This window comes from Capsicum annuum, chromosome 10 (assembly GCF_002878395.1).
Source record: "Capsicum annuum cultivar UCD-10X-F1 chromosome 10, UCD10Xv1.1, whole genome shotgun sequence".
Classification (NCBI taxonomy): domain Eukaryota; kingdom Viridiplantae; phylum Streptophyta; class Magnoliopsida; order Solanales; family Solanaceae; genus Capsicum; species Capsicum annuum.
In genome coordinates this window covers 52,157,280-52,177,859 of record NC_061120.1, presented here as the reverse complement: position 1 = coordinate 52,177,859, position 20,580 = coordinate 52,157,280, and the positions used below count along the sequence as shown (strand labels likewise).

The 20,580-nt window shown below is 36.3% G+C and overlaps 1 pseudogene; it reads left to right on the top strand.

The window, feature by feature from the left end:
• LOC124887727 overlaps positions 1-20,580 on the top strand; it is a 129,427-nt pseudogene that overhangs the window by 18,483 nt on the left and 90,364 nt on the right.

Sequence of the window (20,580 nt, the reverse complement as noted above, 5' to 3'; positions counted from 1 at the left end):
CATAAAAGGCATATTGGTTTGTGGTCCAAGTCCGCTTACCATATAAGGCATATTGGTTTATGGTCCAAGTCCGCTTACCTTATAAGGCAAGTTGGTTCATGGTCCAAGTCTACTTACCATGCAAAGTGTGTTGGTTTGTGGTCCAAGTCCTGTTAATATATAAGATGTGTCGGCTCGAGGGCTTATGTCCCCTTTTCTATCGTAGTTTAAATAATTCTGTGTGCCTAAACTATAAGGGTGGAAGGTTGGTAGTCCTTCACCCCTGACTCATGAAGGAATGTGTCATAAATACATGTTATGACTTATTTCATGATTTGATTTGTGTGTCACTACATGTATATGTGTCTTTAATATGCCTATTCTTATGTAAATGTGATTGCAAATTATGGATTGACATAGATTGATCAAATGTACTATTTTCTCCTTACCCTTGAGTTACATGCTAGCATTCCAACCGCTAACTATCCTAGATGTTATGTCCTCACGCGACGTAGGGACAAGAGCTTCTTCTTCTTTTCCCACGCAGTGATTGGGTGATCAAAGTGGATCGTGCATTGACTTGAAGTGGTGAACTTTCTCTCTTTTGAAGACATTCATCTTTTGGTCTCTTATCTTTGGACTTAGTCTCTTTTGGACTTGGTTTGGCTATTGTTGGGGGTTTGTCCTGACATATACTTTTATTGGACTCAGTTTTGTATAAAGGCATTGTTAATGGCTGTGGACCAAGTGTATTGTATAGTTGATGAATCTAATGAAATTTATATACATATCTAAGCTATGACTTATGTCGAGTTCCCACTATCTTATCTTGTGAATTGGAGTTCCTTCGAATCCTATGATATGTTGAGGCATTTAGGTTGGGTTATCGGGGAAACCTCAGATTCATGTAAGCTTGAGGTGCATATATGGCATGGCCCGATGTTCGAGTCAAGTCAGTAATCATCAATTTATCCTTAAGATTTACCAGGCATCATAATAACACCAATATATCCTCCAGATATACCAGGCATTATAATATCATCAATACCTTTTCCAGATTTATCGAGTATCGTCATATCATCTATATATCCTCCGAACTTACCAGGCATCATTATTCATCATAACATCAATATGCATATATGGATATGTATCCAAATCATTGGCAAGTACACGCCCCACAAACCATAGAGTGTAAGAGAAGAAAGGAAAGGCATATCATAGTATCTCATCATTCATTATCAATACATCATAATAGTAAGTGCAAGAACAACCATATCTATAAGGTGTGAACACTCAATACATTACCGAGCTTAACATGATTATTAGCATGGTCGATTATAAGTCATGCTTAAACTTTCTAGAGTCTTTCTTAATAGGCATGATTCACTATACTAGCACTGAGGGATTCCTTTGCATAAACATAAGTTTAGTCACTAGTCTTGAGCACAATATCAGTAATAACATAATCCAAGGTTCACATAGTGAACTAGTCAATTAATCAAGTGATAGCATAGTCATGGATTCAATTGATGAGACTATTCATTGCTATTCCCAAATAGTGACAATAAGATAATCAATCGAGTTTAGCCATCACATTACCAAAAGCATATTCTAAGCGTTCAACACATATCTAAGTCTCTAATGAAGTTGCATAGTTCAAGCTTAAGGTGGGTGAATTTCCACTTCTAATATCCCAAGTTATCTTCATCAAGTCTATCTTCTACCGGAATTAGACTAAGCTGTGTAAATCATATCTCAAGGTTTCCCAATACACACTAGTTATATAGGATAATTTTTCCTCAAGTAAGTCTCTTAGGTCATCCAAAGCTCCTAATATCAATTCACAACTATGCATAACTAGTCTAAAATACACTTAAGGTGAGTGAACAAGGACACTCTTATCTACTATAGAAACTAGAGTATTCGCATACTATTCATAAGATATCAACTAACCAAGGTTCTAGACTATAAGTCAACTATCCCACTTAATGAGTTTTAAGACCTAAGTGATTCAACTAGTCCTAAATATTTCCATCTACCAATTCAACATCTAAGACCTTCCTCAATCTTAATATATCATAATTATACTACAATAAAGCTCAATCTAACAAAAGTAAGCCTAACCTACCTTGATTCCAAATAGCTCATGAACCAATAATCTTTGCTTTACCTTTCCTTGAAGCTTCTTCCACGAGCCAAGCTATCAACAACATAATCTATGCATTATTATGAGAATAACAACACCCATATTACACCATTGTGCTTCGGATCCAAAATGACACCAAAACCCCCAAATGGGTCCCAGATATAAAAAATGAATTTTTAAGACCAACCCATTGTTCAAATAGAACTAGGGAGTTTTGACCCTCAAGAAATTTCTGCAAAATAACCATATTTGGGGCTAAAATCAAGCCTCAATCCATTTGGGGTTTTAGGTTCAATAATCAAGGATTTAACACAAAATCAAAGGATTCATACCTTTGATTTAATGCTAATCATGAATACGCAAGTTGTTTAAGCTCCTAATCAACACCCAACAAATACTTGGAACACTACTCTCTTCTTTAGGTTTTTAGAGACTCAAAATAAATGAGGAAATGACCAAATTTTGGCCAAAAGAGAGCTTTTAAATAGACCATCCCAGGCCTCAGGAGCAGCGATTGCGCACCCCGGTTAAACCGCTATCGCAGACATCGCGATCGCATAATACCTTACACGATTGAGCTATCTCAGGCACTAGATGATGATTGAAACTTAGAATTTAATCCCAAGTTTTGTGCAAGGACTAAAGATCTAATATGATCAAATGAGTTATGCAATCATTTAGATTTTTGATGTTTCAGATACGTTGGTGAATTCAAATTTTGCATATGATATCGTACTACTGAAGGTTTTTATTGATGGCCATTTGGAACCAATGAAGACTGCTAAATAGGAAAATGGTTTTAAAAATAAACAAACTGCCAGGTAACTAAACTATCATCTCCAGCAAGTCATAAGTGACTTGGGGAAGCTATGGGAAAGCTCTAACGGTGGAAATAGATAAAAAATATGAAATAACCTAAATGGTCATTACATAAGGTTGGTCGTATATTGTCCAGTGTCCAATCCCTTTGGTTTCTATCCTGGGTACGACTGGACCATACGAGTCGTATGGTCTAATAACAAGTAGTATCATGGAGTTGTATGGGGTACATTGTATGGGTGTCCAACTCCCTGTCTTAGTGATGACTCGAGGGTACGAGTCATATGTTGTGGTCATGAGTCATGGGGGATCGACTTGTAACCACCTGTTATATTTTACAGATTTAATTTGGTGGCATTTTGGACATTTACCCTTTTAACTTCCTTTGAGGACATGACTTAAAACACCTTTTGGGACTTCATTAACCTATTATTTCTAATCAAACACTGTCAAATTCTCTCATAAACTATCTCTTCAAGAAAAATCTATAGTTTTTTCAGGATAATTTACTACGGCTTTAAATGGTGGTTTCTTTTTGTCTTCCTTGGTGTCTAAGGCATGTTACCCCCTCTTATTGTTATTATACAAAGAGCATGTGTTTTAATGTATGATTTTCATGATATTGTTGTGTTTTGAAATAATCGTTGGGTGTTTTGGATGTTCATGGTGGAATAATGGTTCTCAAGGTTTAATTATGTTTTCTTTCATGCTTTTAGTATGGTTTTGACATTGTGAGATGCATGTTAATGGTAAATAAATTTTGGGGTATTATGGATTACCCAAATATTTGGTTATGGATTTGAAACTTATGTATGTTAGCCTCATAAGTCTATGTTTGAATAATGACAAACTAATAAGTGTATCTTTCCAGGACACTAAAGATTGCTACTATTAGAAAGACAAAGGAAGAGGGCTCCAGGAATAGAAGGACATCCATAATATCTAAGTACCATAAATCACAATAAGAACAAACTAAAGGAGAATCTCAACCCCAAATATTTACAGAAAATAAAATCAAGATATTGGAAGATAGAGGAGTATCTCACCAAACTATGGACGATCACGACATTCAAATAGTATGGAAAGCATGTCAATCAAATATCATGAAAATGAAAGAAGGATCACAATCCTAGAATCACGACAAACTAAATCAATCAAGAAGAATAAGATCATGAGCACATTTGGAAAGGCATCATTCTCTACAAAACCAAAAAGAAAAATAGATCATAGACATATCTGATATGGATATGATCCAAAGCCATATATAGACATATCATACGAATATATTACTCAATAAAGGAATCAATTTATATCCTTGATTGAGAAGAAATCTCTTGGATTTTCTTATGAAGAGTAGCAACTGAAGACTATAAAAGATGAATATTAAAGACATAGACCTTTCCACACAAATTCAAGGAGAAATTTAAACTATCTTATTCTTAGTCTTACAAGGCTTTGTAACTTTTAGTTTACAATTGTTATATAAAGAGTAGGATTGAGTCAATTTTGAACATTAACTGAAGTTGTGTCATATGATCGGAAGAGTAAAATAAGTCTTCAAAATTTGTTTGCTCTCATTGTACTCGAGCCCAACATTCATTGATCTAAGGAAATTTTGAAACTCAAGGGGACTGGAAGTAGGAACCGCATTGGTGTTTCAAACCAAGATAAATTTCTGAGTTATTACCTGATATTCTATTATTTATGTGCTTAACTATTTTAAATATAAACTATTTGTGAAGTGCATTGATCTGCAGGTGATTCGACTGTGAGGAGTCTGCAGTCGACTTACAAATTTTTCATAATTTACCCATCCTCTAGAATTTCAATTGGTATCTGTAATACCCCGATAATTCCAACAGATAGTAGAGCCATGGTTCAAACTCATGAGAAATAAATTTTAGTGATTTGGTAGTTTTATGATCAATTTTGATGTGTATTAAGTCCTTAAATACGTCCTAGCTATTAGATGAATCAAAATATTCCTTACCGATTGAATTCTTGAGAAGGACATTGCCATAGTTAACTTCAAATAAGCATATCTCCAACTATACAAATAATTTTTGAGATCATGACCCATTAACAGATAGATAGTTGAATTTTATTTTCAACGATATCAATTTCGCAAAAATCTGGCATCAAAGTAAAATGTTATGGTCATTTTACTGAGAGTTGTCCGAGCTACCCAGGAGCAACGGGCAAGCTGAAGGACCGTTAAGTCAACAATGAACCGTCTCTTTGGATGTACCAACTGAAGTATCAAGGCCATTTTATGGCCCAAAAATTTTGGTTGGAGTGATGGTTCGTCACTCAGATCATCAATTTTTTCTGAAACAACGATGAAACACCATTTTAAAGGGAATTTTGGGTCTTTTTCAACCCTATTTAACACTCAATCACGTCAAATCAAAGGACATAACTCCTCATTCATCCATAACATCAAAATTACGGTTTATTTCAACATCAAAACCCAAGAACAAGATCCAAGATCAAAATTACGGTTTCTTTCAAGAACCATTAAGAAAACATCAAGATCTGTGTTTCCCAATCCAAGAATGTTCAAGAAATGTTAGTTATCTTTCAATATTCAATCTTTTGAGGTATGTTAGATTCTTGGGTCCCTTCTACCCAAGAAGTTCAAGAATCCTTTTCTAAATTCAAAGATTATAATTTTGTGAGATTTTCATGATTTATGTGAATCGAAGTTCCTGTTCATGTTATTGTTGAGTTTTAATTCATGCTTTTGAATACAAGTTGCAATTCTTGATCTTGATATGGGTTGAACTACATCATGTCCATATTAAATTCCTAAATTTTGCAAGTTGGTTGGTGTAATCATATTACTTGGGTGTAGTATTTGTTGTATAACCAAAGCATGTTCCCCACATAATTGACAAAATGCTTATATGAAGGAAATAAAATCAATATAGCATGGTTAGTAAGAAATCCCCAATTATGTATAAGTTCATGTAAGCCAAGTGTTTGTTGAAAAGCCTTATTGAATGATTTATGATATGTTGTATACATTTCCATTCACGTGTATTCCTTATTGAGTGAACTTTGAGATATTGGTATGCATTTTCTATACCATTACATGTTCATGATATTCAAGTGATTGGTGAGATGTCACATTGATTATGTTATGGATGATAGCCTATTGTCATGTCATGTACGAGTTGTCCTGGTTTATGATATTTATGTTATCGAGTCCTGGGGGTATTAAACACCCAAAATTTAGCTGCTTGTTTAGAGTTGAGTCAGTCTCAATATATTCTCAATCAAGCTATGCTTAGCGGAATTCAAACAATTATAGAACTTAAGAAAATTCAGTGATCTTAGTATAAGTGCAATCCAGTCTCAGTATTCAGTTTAATCAAGCTCAGTACTTAGTTTATATTTCAGTAAAGCACAGTAAGTTACATAACTCAGTAGCATTCCAACAGAAAGTAGAATTAAGAAGTATTCCATCAATCTTCAGAATTAAGTGAACTCAACTTAACTCAGTCACTCAGTATGACCAATAAAAGATTCATTTCAGTCTAAGTTCAGTTAAGAATCAAGAGTCCTTCAATTGGGAGTAGTAACTAGCACTGAGCGAGTGCAGGGATGACGGCTTCCCCGTTAGACAGGCAGAGTCATTAGTAACAGTCCCTAAACTCTAGAATTGTGCAGCTAGTGCAGGACCAGGAGTCACTCGTTAGATTAAGGCTTGACTATAATATTGCCTTAGGCTTGACTTCCTGTTCAGGGACACCCATTAGGGAGGCTTGAATATAGTAGAGGTCTTTACCCGTGGCATGGTATTGATGCCCTTCCAGCTGGGGTTACAGGTTGGACCCCACTAGATCAGATTTAGGGCATGTCGGTTAGGTGGGAACTCCTACAGTTGCAGTTTTTGTATTAGTCTTCAAAGTAGCACTTAAAAATTAGGACTATCAGATACAGTCACCCATCTCAATAAGGAAATTAGATAGTTCCATATATTTAGACCACCCGCTATATAGGCCTGGTCTCACATAAAGTTAATCAGTATCAGTGCTAATAGATCCAAAGATCACCTATTAGATAGGCCTATCTCAAACTTAGTCCATCATTTCTATTATTAAATGATTAAAAGATCTTATGCTAGATTGGTTTGATCTTAGATAAAATCATCCCTTATCATTATTAGTAGATTCAGAGATCATCCATTAGAGAGGTTCTATCTAAGATCTATTCAGTTGATAGTAGCAACCTTAGAACTCAGTTATTGATATGATTATATTTTGTTATTCAGTATTCCAGAGTTATTAAACTCACATATTAGTATTAGTAGACCCAGTCATCAGTAATTTAGTATTTAGAAACCAATATTCAGAGTTCGTATTTAGTGTTACTGCGATTCCAGTTTTGGTTAGTGCATTCATGCATATATCCTATTCAGTATTCTCATGTTATTAAGTTAAGTAATGTTCATGTATAAGCCCTTGCAGTCAGCCTTACCTCATCTATCATACTATTACATTCAATGTACTGATGTATACTTTCCTGCGCAATGGTGTCTTATACCATAGGTTCAGACATATGGGATCCAGAGCACCCATAACAGTCCAGACTTAGTAAGCAGTAGTAGACATAGCAGTGATTTCTCTTCATTCGAGGGTGATCCTTATTTCATTATCGCATTAGATTTAGTTTATTTTTAGCAGACGGAGTTAATTGGGGACATGTCCCATCAACTCCACTGTTCAGATAGTTTAGAGGCTTTTCGGATAGATGTATTAGTATTCAGTTTTCAGTATTGATTATTTTAGATGTTGAACCTTATGACATATTTCTGCCATTTTCTTGTATTTATTACCTATATTATGCAGTGCTCAGGTACAGATATCAGAAGAGGGTTAGCTTGTGGTCCTTTGTGGTCATGAGCACTGTATGGCGTTCCAATTATAGAAAATTGGGGTGTTACAGTATCAGAGCAGGTCTCACAAACTGGATTGCTTAACTGCAAATGAGCAAAGATTAGATGGCCCAGTATTAAATTCTTGGTGCATTTCTTCAGGATGGTCACTCCTCCACAAGACCGCCATAATTTAATGGACAACATTACTCTTACTAGAAGAACATCTTCAAAATCTTTGTCTTGTCAAATGACTTCCAAATCTGGGTTGTCATCAAGAAAGGTCCAAAGTCAATTCCATGACTCAAGGAAAATCAAAAAGTCAAGGATCAAGAATCCAACAGTATTGGTATAGAAGACCATGAAAGTCATGAGGTCACCAAAGAACAACAAGAGTTAATTTAAACTAATGCACGTGCTATAAGTTTGCTTTTGTGTGTAGTTAGAGGAGAAGAATACAACAAGATATCAACTTGTGAAACTGTAAAATAAATATGGGACAAACTAGAGGTAACCTATAAAGGAGCCTCCAAAGTCAAGAAGCCAAAGATTGCTGCCCTAGTCAATGAATATGAGTTGTTCAAAATAGAAGAGAATGAGAACATCGAAAAAATATTTGCCAAATTCAGTAAGATCATGTGTGAACTAAAATCACCAAGGATGATCTATCCACACATCCTGCATGTGTAGAAGTTGGTTCGAATTCTTCCAAAGATATAAGAAACCAAGGCTGCCATTCTAGAGAATGGAGACCTACACAATATGACATATGAATAACTATGAGTTAACCTTATTGCATAAAAAGAAATTATATCAATAAGTACCACAAAGATGAAAAGAAGAAATCAATAGCTTTCAATGCTACTCCAAATGTAGATGAGGACATTTTCAAAGATGCTATAGTAAAGGAATGGCCCTCATCAATCGTGGGGTAACACAGATCATTACAGAGACAACAAAATCCCAAGGAGGCAAAAATAATGACTCCATCAGAAATGATGATCTCTATTACTACTGTGGAAGGTCTGTCCATTTCAAGAAAAACTTTCTAAACTTGAAATTATGATCTTCTAAGAAATCAAAACTTTAGAGCCTGGAGTAATGAAGATGAAACTGAAGAAGAAATAGAAGCTGCCAATATATGCTTAATGACAATAGGAGAACCTATCGAGGTAAGACCACACGAATGTGATAACTGTAATACTCTTGAAACTAATTTGGATATGATAATCGATAAGCTCCAAAACATCATAGATGAGTATAATGATTTCGGACAAGAGAAGAGAAGTTGTGAAGCACAATTTAACCAAAAACTTGAAAAGGAATGACGAACATGGGAAATAGAAATCAAAGCATGTCAAATTGAAATTGACTTACTTCATGAAGAGCTTGGTGATGCAAAAATAAAATTGAGCAGTTTTGAGAAATCCCCAAGCCATAGTTTCGTAGGAGAAAACTCCTTCAAATGGAACTAAGTTCCTTATCAGGGTCGTTTAAATCACCTAAGAGTTTTTTTTTCTTCTCGAGGAGCTGTCTACTTTATTTGTGGACAGAGAGGGCACAAACCCCACAGCTCCAAGCATAAGCCTAAAAGTGTGCAGGTTTGAAGCCCAAAGAAAGTACATCTAACTCACAAGGACCTAAGAACACTTTGGTACCTAAACGTAATTAATTTTCTAGTTTCACAGGAATACGTCCGCAAGAGCTAAAAAAAGGGAATATGGGTCATTAAAAGCGGATGTTACAGATACATGAATGGAAATAAGGAGAAATTTTCCTCCCTAAATAAACTAGATGAAGGACCAATTAGATTCGATGACAACTCATCATGTGAATTTACTGAAGTTGACGGTCTCAAACATAATTTTCTCTGCGTCATTCAACTATGTGACACCGTATTCAGAGTCCTTTTCAAAGTTGAAAATTTCTCTATCAAACACGACAAAAGATATATCTCTCATATTGGTGAATGCGTTGATAACATTTATGTCTTAAATAGTCCTTAATTTTATACCTTAACCTATCTTACTATGCAAACCAATGATACTTAGTTGTACATAGGAAGCTTGGGCATGCTAGTATGCATATCATTAAGAAATTTTCTAGACTTGAACTGGTGAAAGGTCTACCAAAACTCAAGTTTGAAAAAGATCACATCTGTGACGCTTGAAAATTGGGTAAATAGACCTGGACATCATTAAAAGTAAAGACATTGTCTCTACCACCAAGCCTCTTCAAATGATCCACATGGATCTGTTTGGCCCCACAAAGACCACAAGCATCAGTGGAAAAAGATATGTTTTTGTCATGGTTGATGATTACTCATGATTTAATTGGGTTATGTTTTTTGCAAATAAATATGAGGCTTTCTTAAACTTTGAGATTTTTTGTAGAAAAATACAAAGAGAAGCTGGACACCTCATCACTTATGTCGACAGTGATGATGGAGGAGAATTTGAAAATAAGGCATTTGAAGAGTATTGTTCTTAGAATGGATACTCTCAGAAATTTTATTCGCCACGATCTTCACAACAAAATGATGTAGTGGAGTGAAAGAATCGGTCCCTCTAAGAAACTACTATGACAATGTTGTTAGAACATAATATCCCAGATCACTTTTGGGCAGAATTAGTTAGCATAACATGTCACATCATCACAAGTGCCTAATCAGACCCATTTTAGAGAAAACCCCTTATGAACTCTAGTGAGGAAAGAAGCCTAACATTGGCTACTTTTATCCCTTTAGCTGTAAATGTTTTATTCAAAATAGTGGTAAGAATACCTTAGAAAAATTTGATCCACAAAGTGATGAAAGTGAGTAATATACAGAATGGAGAAAATCACAGCACAACCTCAGAACCTTTACAAGACAAGTAAACTAAACCCCCAGCAGAGTCGACTCCCATAACAAAAATAATAAAATTGAATGTTCCAAAAGAGTGGAATCATGATGCTAGCCATCCAAATGAACTCATCATAAAAAATCTAGAAGATAGAGTGAAAAATATAGCATTATTGAGGTGACAAACATTAGTTGCCCTTTTGTCCCAATTTGTACCGAAGAAAACTGATGAAACTCTCAATGATGAATTATAACTTGAAGCTATGAAGGAAGAACTAGACCAATTTGAATGAAATCAAGTTCAAACTCTAGTTAAAAGACCAAGAAATTGGTCAGTAATTAGAACAAGATAGGTCTACAGAAATAAATTAAATAAAGAAGGTAAAGTCGTTAGAAATAAAGCTACACTTATAGTTCAAAGCTACTCTCAGCATAAAGGTATTGATTATGATGAGATCTTTGTCCATGTGGCAAGGTTAGAGTCAATACAAATTTTATTAGGTTTTATCTCATTTAAATATTTGAAGTTGTTTCAAATGGACGTAAAAAGTGCTTTCTTAAATGTCTTTATTCATGAGGAAGTTTTTGTAAAACAACCCTCAGAAATTAAGATCCCTCATTTCCAAATCATCTTATCAAGTTAGCGAAAGCACTCTAAGGCCCCAAACAAGCTCCAAAATCTTGGTATGAGATATTGAGTACTTTTTTACAAAATAATAATTTTCAAAGGGTTAAAATTGACACAACTCTGTTCATTCAAAAGATTAACTAAAATCTTATAATTATGCAAATTTTCTTTGACGATATTTATTTTTTCTAGTTCTAACATCTCTATATGTGAGTATTTTGCTAATTTGATACAAGGAGAATTCAAATTGAGTCTTATTTGTGAGCTCACATTCTTTCTCAGATTACAAATCAAACAAACTCCTAAAGGGACCTTCATCCAAGCAAAATACACAAAAGAACTTATCAAAAGGTTCGGTATGGAAAAAGAAAAGGCCTATGGAACACCCTTGAGCCTATCCACATGTATTGATTCAAACTTGTCTACAAAAGACAAAGATGAAAAAATATATGGGGGGATGATCGGATCTCTACTCTATTTGACTGCAAGTCAGCTAAATATTATGTTTAGTGTGTGTTAATGTGCTAGATTCCAGTTGACTACAAAGGAGTCTCATGTTACTTTCATCAAATAATTCATCCAAATATCTAATAGGAACTCAAGACTTTGGTTTATGGTATCCCTGCTCCTTACACTTTGATTTAATTGGTTCCTCAGATGCTGATTTTGAAGGAGACAAAAGTGATAGGAAGAGCACTAGTGGAATATGTTAAATACTTGTTGCTGCCCTTATATCATGGCATAGAAATAAACAAACTTCCATTGCTCTTTCAACCACTAAAGCTAAATACATAGCTGTCGGAAGCTATGGTACTCAAATCTTTTGGATTATGCATCAACTTCTTGACTTTGACTTATCTTTTGAATTTGTTCTTATTATGTGTGATAACACTAGTGCCATTAGCTTATCTAAGTATATTGTGCATCACTCTAATGATAAACATATTGTATTAAGCATTATTTTATTCGATACCATGTAGAGAATGGTGATTTTTCTCTAAAATTTGTTGACTCCAAAAATCAACTAGCAGATATTTTTACAAAACCTTTGTTGGAAGAAAGATTTTGCTTCCTTCAAAAAAGGCTTGGTATTCTTAGCATCAATGATATTTAAGCCTTATTTAGAATTTGCCGCATCTTTTACTACATAAAATCATGCATTTATCTAAGTACACCTCTTCTGTCATTGCTTTATTTCTCTGGTGAATCTCTTTGTCTGCATATTGCCTATGCATTATTTATTTTTGGTTATATAAAAGGTGGAGAATGAAGGAACAGTGTAGCCTACAAGTCAGGGGGAGTAGAGAAAGTTTACATATCAGCTAATACTTATACAAGTTAGGGGGAGAAAGCCTATAGACAAGGAAGTCAACTATGTTTACTATTGTTGTCATTAATAAAAAAAGGGGAGATTGTTAGCCTCCTACGTATACATTTTAATAATGGCAAACTAATAAGTGTACCTTTGGAGGACACTAAAGACTGCTAATATTGGAAGGACAAAGGAAACCAGCTCTGGGAATAGAAGGACATTAGGAATGAAAGGACATCTATGGTATCCAAGTACCATCAGTCACAATAAGAACAAATGGAAGGAGAATATCAGCCCCAAATATTACAAAAAATTGAATCAAGATATTGGAAGATAGAAGAGTATCTCACCTAAAATATAGAGGTTCACAACATTCAAATAGTATGACGAGCATATAAATCAAATATCATGAAAATGAAAAAAGGATCACAATCCTAGAATCACGACAGACCAAATCAATCAAGAAGAGGAAAATCATGAGAAAATTTGGAAAGGCATCAATCTCTATAAAACCAAAAAGAAAAATAAATCATAGACATATCTGATATAGACGTGATCCAAATTCATATATTGGACATATCATACGGCTACATTACTCAATCAAGGAATCAATTTACATCCTTGATTGAGAAGAAATCTTTTGGGTTTTCTTATGAAGATTAGCAACCAGAGACTATAAAAGATAAAGACCAAAGACAGACACTTCTCCGCACAACTTCAAAGAGAAAATTCAAAGTGTCTCATTTTTAGTCTTACAAGGCTTTGTAACTTTTAGTTTACAATTATTATATAAAGAGTAGGATCGAGTAAGCTTGTTAACATCAACTGAAGTTGTGTCACAAGATATGAAGAGAAAAATAAGTCTTCAAAAATTATTTCCTATTATTGTACTCGAGCCCAACATTCAACTATCTAAGGAAACTTTAAAACCCAAGGGAACTAGAAGTACGAACAACATTGTTGTTCCGAACCAAGATAAATTTCTGTGTTATTACTTTATGTTCTGATATTTACGTGCTTAACTATTTTAAATCTAATCTGTTTGTGAAGTGCACTGATCTACAAGCTAGTTATCTGTGAAGAGTCAGTAGTCGACTCACAGAAAAATTTTAATTCACCCGCTCTTGAATTTCAATGTGCCCTCAACCTATTTGTTAAAATGCCAATAAGAAGGATTTTGTCACATTTCTTGACTACTCTATATCTTTGAATTTCATAAATTATAATGGAACCTATATTGGTCTGGTTAGTTTTAAATAATTTTGAAAGGCCTTTCGTGGACATGGTTTTGGTTTAATTTAAAACTTGGGAGTTAACTTAGTTTAATTATTTTGGTAAGGCATAAAAGGATAGACTTGCAAGATCTAGTTTTGGTATGCTGATACCAATGGTTAATGCCTAAAAAAAGACTCCATGTTAAATCGTTGGAATGTGTAATTGATTTTAATATGGGTTTAAAGAGGGTTGTGTTAGCAAAACTATAGAAGGTGGAGGTCCTGGTGGGGGACTAATACTGGAAACTCATGTTTGCCAATGTGAGGTTTGGTCGTAGTGACGGTGTGCATGATGTAACGCTTTATATTTTAGGAGATATACTAGTCATCTCAGGTTCTTTTTCTTTGGTTGTACGGCTAACATGCACTGGGCCCTTTCAATAAGGGGAGCTAAACTCATATAGCCAGTGGGTGGTTTTATGTTGGTCAAGCTATTAATCAAAGGTTAAGGTATTAAATGCATGCTAAACCAGTTTTCTTATCTCGACATGATACATATATATATATGTATATGTGTGATTGCATATGGTTATTTCCTTGGTTTTGAATAATGACATTATTTTAGCATTATCCCTGAGTGCATGCTAGCGTTCACTCTGCTAATCGTCTTCGGGTGCTGTATCCCCATGAAATGCGGAAATCGGCCATTGATACACCCAAATTACAACTCTCGTTAGAAAGTGTAAGCGGTAGCTTTCAAACATAGAACCCAACTGGGTTGGGTGTCGAATCCCACAGGGAATACTATGATCACTAAGTATTGTGATTATTATTAGATTGTTGATCGAAGGTTCCAAGGTAAGGGGGGTTTGGTTTAAGTGCACAATAATATTATCAGTGTAATAATGAGATGATATGTGTAATTATATTTGATCACAGAGAATGACAAGTTAGGGTTATGTCCACCTTGTAGCTTCTACTTCTCTATTAACTATGAGTAATATGGATTTTATACATGCATGCACTTATAGAGAGACGTATTCTAATTCTAAATCCAAGTGTTTTTCAACCATTAAGGATTTATTGACCTTAGTTCTTTTGAATCCAAAGTGTGCAACAAATTGTATGAACTCTCCAAGAAGTTAATCCTGCTAGGGCATTAACGTGTAAAATAGAGGTTGGAAACCCTATTTTCTCGTCACAGTCTCTTTTCCAAATAGTAACTTTTCTATCAAATAAGTTATTGCTATAATGGCACATTCCCTATGTTTGCAACCATAAGAATTCAATAAAAATGAAGAAAGTAATGATATAAGTGGATTAACACATCATAAATTCAAAAAACCATAGCAATAGAGAGTATACTACAAGGTTTCCATAAGCCTAACAGATAAACTTAGCTACTCATGAATAAAACAGAAATCAACATAGAAATATTCATCATACCAAAACTTAGAACGATCTTGGTGATGAATGTGACTAGTGAAATTAAGAGAAATTTTGGCGCCGTTGCCGGGGAATACGGTTGTCAACTAAGTTTGTAATAGTTAATAGACCCTTTGGTCAAAAATTCTCAAATTTTACTTTCTGTTTGTTGTTTTTGTTTTGTTCAGGTTTAGTGGATTACATGCCAAATACACAAAGATCTAGTCAGCCATTATTACCTATAAATCCTGAACCACATCTCATTGGCAGAATGGATGCGCAACGTGACCTTGAAAGGATAGCTACTCAACAGGAGCAGGCTAGATTAGCTGCATTGGTAGCTGCACAAGTAAATCAACAGAATGCTGATAACCTAGGTCGGGTACCAAATCTTGATGATGAGGACCTGGGTGATGATGAGTTATTAAATCCAAGGCTTGCAGAGGATGTGGTTGCACCAGTTAACAGGAATGTCAACAGAGATCATCAAGCTAGAATGAGACCTGAACGCCGAGTTGTGCAAGTTGCTTTTGATGATGATGATGACGACTTGGATGGGGCTGGTGCCACAGGGGCTATTATTCCTCCGCCCTTGGTACCCGAAGCCAAGTTCAATATCACTACCACCATGATCCAGCTATTGCAACTCAAAGGGTTATTTGGTGGACTTGCAGGCGATGATCCGAATATAAATCTGATTAATTTTATCTCAACATGCAAATCGTTTGACAATCCAGGGGTTGGACAGAATGCGATCCGGCTGTGCTTATTTCCATTGTCTCTATCTGGAGAGGCAACTCTATGGTTAAACAGGCTAACTCCTGACTCTATTACTAATTGGAGGCAACTGAAAGAAGCTTTCCTATAAAGATTCTTTCCGCCATCCAAGAGAGCACAATTAAGAGATGAGATAGGCAATTTCAGACAGCTTTCAACGGAAGCTCTCCATGAGACATGGGAAAAGTTCAAGAAGAATCTTATGTGATGCTCAAATCATCAGATGACCAATGTTCACTTGATGGAAATATTATATAGGGCTTTGAACTCGGTGACTAAGCTAGTGGTAGATAATGCTGCGGGTGGATCATTCATGGACCTTACTTTTATTGAGGCATGTGATATGCTGGATTGTATGACAAAGCAGAGTAGAGCTTGGCATACCAGGGATTCTGAGGTAGCAAGCTCTACTGTATCTAGTGGCATGACGATCGAATAGAGGCGAAGAAAAAAGGAACATGACCAGGATATGGCTCACATGAAAATGCAGATGGACCTTCTTACCAAGCATTTATTATCAGGAAAGACAAAAAAGGTCAAGGCTGTTGTATGACAGGGAATAGATGACTCCGATTCTGAGGAGGAAGAAAATTACTTGAATAATCAGAGGGATTTCTGAGGCAATGTCTAAGGAAACCAAGGTCGGAACTATTATGAAAAATCTGAATACAAGGATCGAGACCAAGGGAATTGGAAGAATAAGAATGAGGTACTGGAGCAAATGCCAGGATATGCCAAATTCATGAAGGACCTTTTGACAAAGAAAAGGGCAGCGAGCTATGAACTGGCAGATAATTTTCATCATTGCAGTGCAATTGCCATGAGGTCTCTGGTACAAAAGAAGGCAGATCCTGGTGCTTTCACTATTCCTTGCACGGTTGGATCTTTAGACTTTGCTAAGGCTTTATGTGATTTAGGGGCTAGCATTAATTTGATGCCACTAGCCATCTATAGACAGTTGGGGTTGGGCGATCCTACACCAACCAACATGCGACTTGTAATGGCAGATAGGTCGGTAAAATGACCTGTTGGTATCTTGTATGATGTATTAGTGAAGGTTTCTACCTTCATTTTTCCTGCAGACTTTGTTATTTTGGATTGCGAGGTGGATTTTAAGGTGTCCATAATCTTGGGTCGACCTTTCCTCGCAATAGGAAGTGTGCTTATTGATTTACGAGCAAATGAGCTTTTATTTCAGATAAATGACGAAGTGGTACGTTTTGATGTATGCAAATCAATGAAGCAGACCAAGGATATGAATGTGTTCTTTATAGCTGATGTTTATTATGAGGATGAGAAAGAATTATCTTTAGAGAAGCAGCTTACTGTTGAGCCATTGGCTGCTGTGCTTTTAAACTTCGATTGTGAGAATGTTAAAGAGTACGAAGAAACTATCTGTGCTTTGACAGGAATGGGGTCGTATTCTTATTCCCCCAAGAAGCTGGACCTTGACCTTAAGAATCGACCTTCACCACCGGCGAAGCCATCTATTGAAGAGCCACCGATGCTAGAATTGAAAGAGCTACCCAGTCATCTAAGGTATATGTTCTTGGGTAGTGGAAATACAATGCCCGTTATTATTGCTGCTGATTTAGGTGAACAACAGGTAGAGGCTCTCATCTCTGTTCTGACGAGGTACAAGAGAGCTATTGGTTGGACTATTGCTGATATAATTGGTATCCCTCCTAGCATATGTATGCATAAGATTCAGCTCGAGGAAGATTGCGTACCCACTATTGAGCATCAGCGTCGTCTGAATCCACCTATGCAAGAGGTGGTGAAGAAAGAAATCATAAAGTTGTTAGATGCAGGGGTGGTGTATCCATTCTCAGACAGTAAATGGGTGAGTCCTATACAATGTGTGCCTAAAAAAAGGGGCATGACAGTAGTAGCAAATGAGAAGAATGAGCTAGTTCCACTCAGGCCTGTCATAGGGTGGAGGGTGTGTATGGATTATCGGAAGCTAAATTCGTGGACGTTAAAAGACCACTTGCCAATGCCATTCATGGATTAAATGCTTGATCGATTGGCAGGAAAGGGATGGTTCTATTTCTTGTATGGTTATTTCGGATATAATCATATTTGGATTGCTCCTAAAGATCAGGAGAAGACCACTTTTACATGCCTATATGGTACTTTTGCATTCAAACAAATGCCATTTGGGCTATGTAATGCACCTGCCACTTTTCAGTGGTGTATGATGTCCATTTTCTCTAATATGGTTGAAGACACCTTGGAGGTGTTTATGGATGACTTTTCAGCTATAGGTGAGTCATTTGAGTCATGCTTGGTAAATCTAAGTATGGCTTGCAGCGATGTGTGGAATTCAATCTGGTGCTAAATTGGGAGAAGTGCCATTTTATGGTTAAGGAAGGCATTGTTCTCGGGCATAAGGTCTCTGAAAAGGAAATTGAAGTTGATCGAGCCAAGATTGAAGGTATCGAGAGACTACCACCTCCAATTTCTATGAAGGGGTTGGTAGTTTTCTCGGTCATGCTGGTTTCTATCGGAGGTTTATTAAAGACTTCTCCAAGATTGCAAACCCATTATGCAAAATTTTGGAGAAGGAGGCCAAGTTTTACTTTGGTGAAGATTGCTTGAAGGCATTTGAATGCCTCAAAGAAAAGCTAGTTGAAGCACCTATAATTGTAGCACCCAATTGGTCTCTACCTTTTGAAATTATGTGTGCTGCAAGTGGTGTAGCCTTGGGTGCTGTCCTTGGTCAGAAAAGAGAAAAGCTATTTCATCCAATCTACTACGCGAGCAAGGCCTTGAATGGAGCATAGAAGAACTATACCGTCACTGAACAAGAGCTTCTAGCAGTTGTTTATGCTTTTGAAAAGTTCTGTGCTTACTTGTTGGGAACCAAGGTAGTGGTTCATACAGATCATGTGGCTCTAAGATATCTAATGTCAAAGAAGGATGCTAAGACAAGGCTAATTAGGTGGGTGTTACTGCTTCAAGAATTCGATTTCGAGGTAAAGGATAGAAAAGGTTGTGAAAACCAAGTAGCTGATCATCTATCTAGACTTGAGAGTGAGCACACAGTGTATACCAACCTTGATATTGATGATGCATTCCCCGACGAAGAGATTCTAGCAACTATGGTGGAAAACTTACCGTGGTATGCAGATTTTGCTAACTACGTGGTGAGCGAAGTGATTCCTGAGCATCTCTCCTTTCATCAAAAGAAAAAGTTCATGCATGATGTGAAACATTACTTCTGGGATGAGCCTTATCTTTTTCGACGATGTGCTGATAGTATTATTAGGCGGTGCATCCCAGATGTAGAGGTGCCTAGCATACTGGAAGCAAGCCATGCTTCCAAAGTTGGAGGTCACCAAGCAGGTGATCGGACGACCAAGAAAGTACTGTAAAGTGGCTACTGTTGGCCTTCATTATTCAAGAATGCCTACGATTTTGTAAGAAGATGTGATCAGTATTAGCGGCAAGGTTCTAATTCAAAGCACCATGAGATGCCCATGTCCAAAATGCTTGAAGTAGAGTTATTCGATGTCTGAGGTATTGACTTCATGGGCCCATTTGTGAGCTCATTTAGGATGAAATATATCTTGGTTGATGTGGATTACGTATCCAAATGGGTCGAAGCAATCGCTCTTGCTGATAATAAAGGTAAGAGTGTTGTGGCATTCTTAAAGAGAAATATCTTCTCTCGTTTTGGGGTACCCCGTACCATCATAAGCGATGAAGGATCAGATTTCTGCAACAAGATGTTCAGAGCCGTATTGGCAAAGTATGGGGTTAAGAAACATAAGGTAGCTACACCGTACCACCCAAAAACTACTGGGCAGGTGGAGGTTTCAAATTGGGAAATCAAGCTGATCCTTGCTAAGACTGTGAATGCCAGCAGGAAAGATTGGTCCAAGAAGCTGGACGATGCCTTATGGGCATATAAAACCGCATTTAAGACACCAATTGGGATGTCACCATACCAACTAGTTTATGGAAAGGCTTGTCACTTGCCAATTGAGCTAGAACATAAAGCAATGTGGGCACTAAAGTAGCTTAACCTGAACTGGGATGATGCTATAAATATGAGATTGGGGCAGCTGAACGAGATGGATGAATTTCATCTAAATGCATATGAAAGAGCAGATCTTTACAAGGAAAGGATGAAAAATTACCATGATCGGAGGATTATCCAACGAAACTTTCAGAAAGGCGATTTGGTACTCGTTTTCAACTCCAGACTAAAGCTGTTTCCAGGTAAGTTGAAGTCTAAATGGTCTGGTCCATTTAGAATCAGCCAAGTTTACTCATCTGGAGTAGTAGAGTTAGAAAACAATGATAGTAGTGTCTTTAAGGTGAATGGCCAAAGATTGAAGCTATATATCAGTTCAACCGACTCAATAAAAGGTATAGCCACCATATATCTTGATAAAGTCTGAGTAATCAAGATAACTATGTCGTGCCGCGATAATAAATCAAGCGCTACATGGGAGGCAACCCATTATTTTAATCATTTTTGTTTTACTAGGAGTTTGTTTTTGATAAATAAAAATTCAAAAAGAAGAGTCGTGGCTCGACTCTTCTTTTTG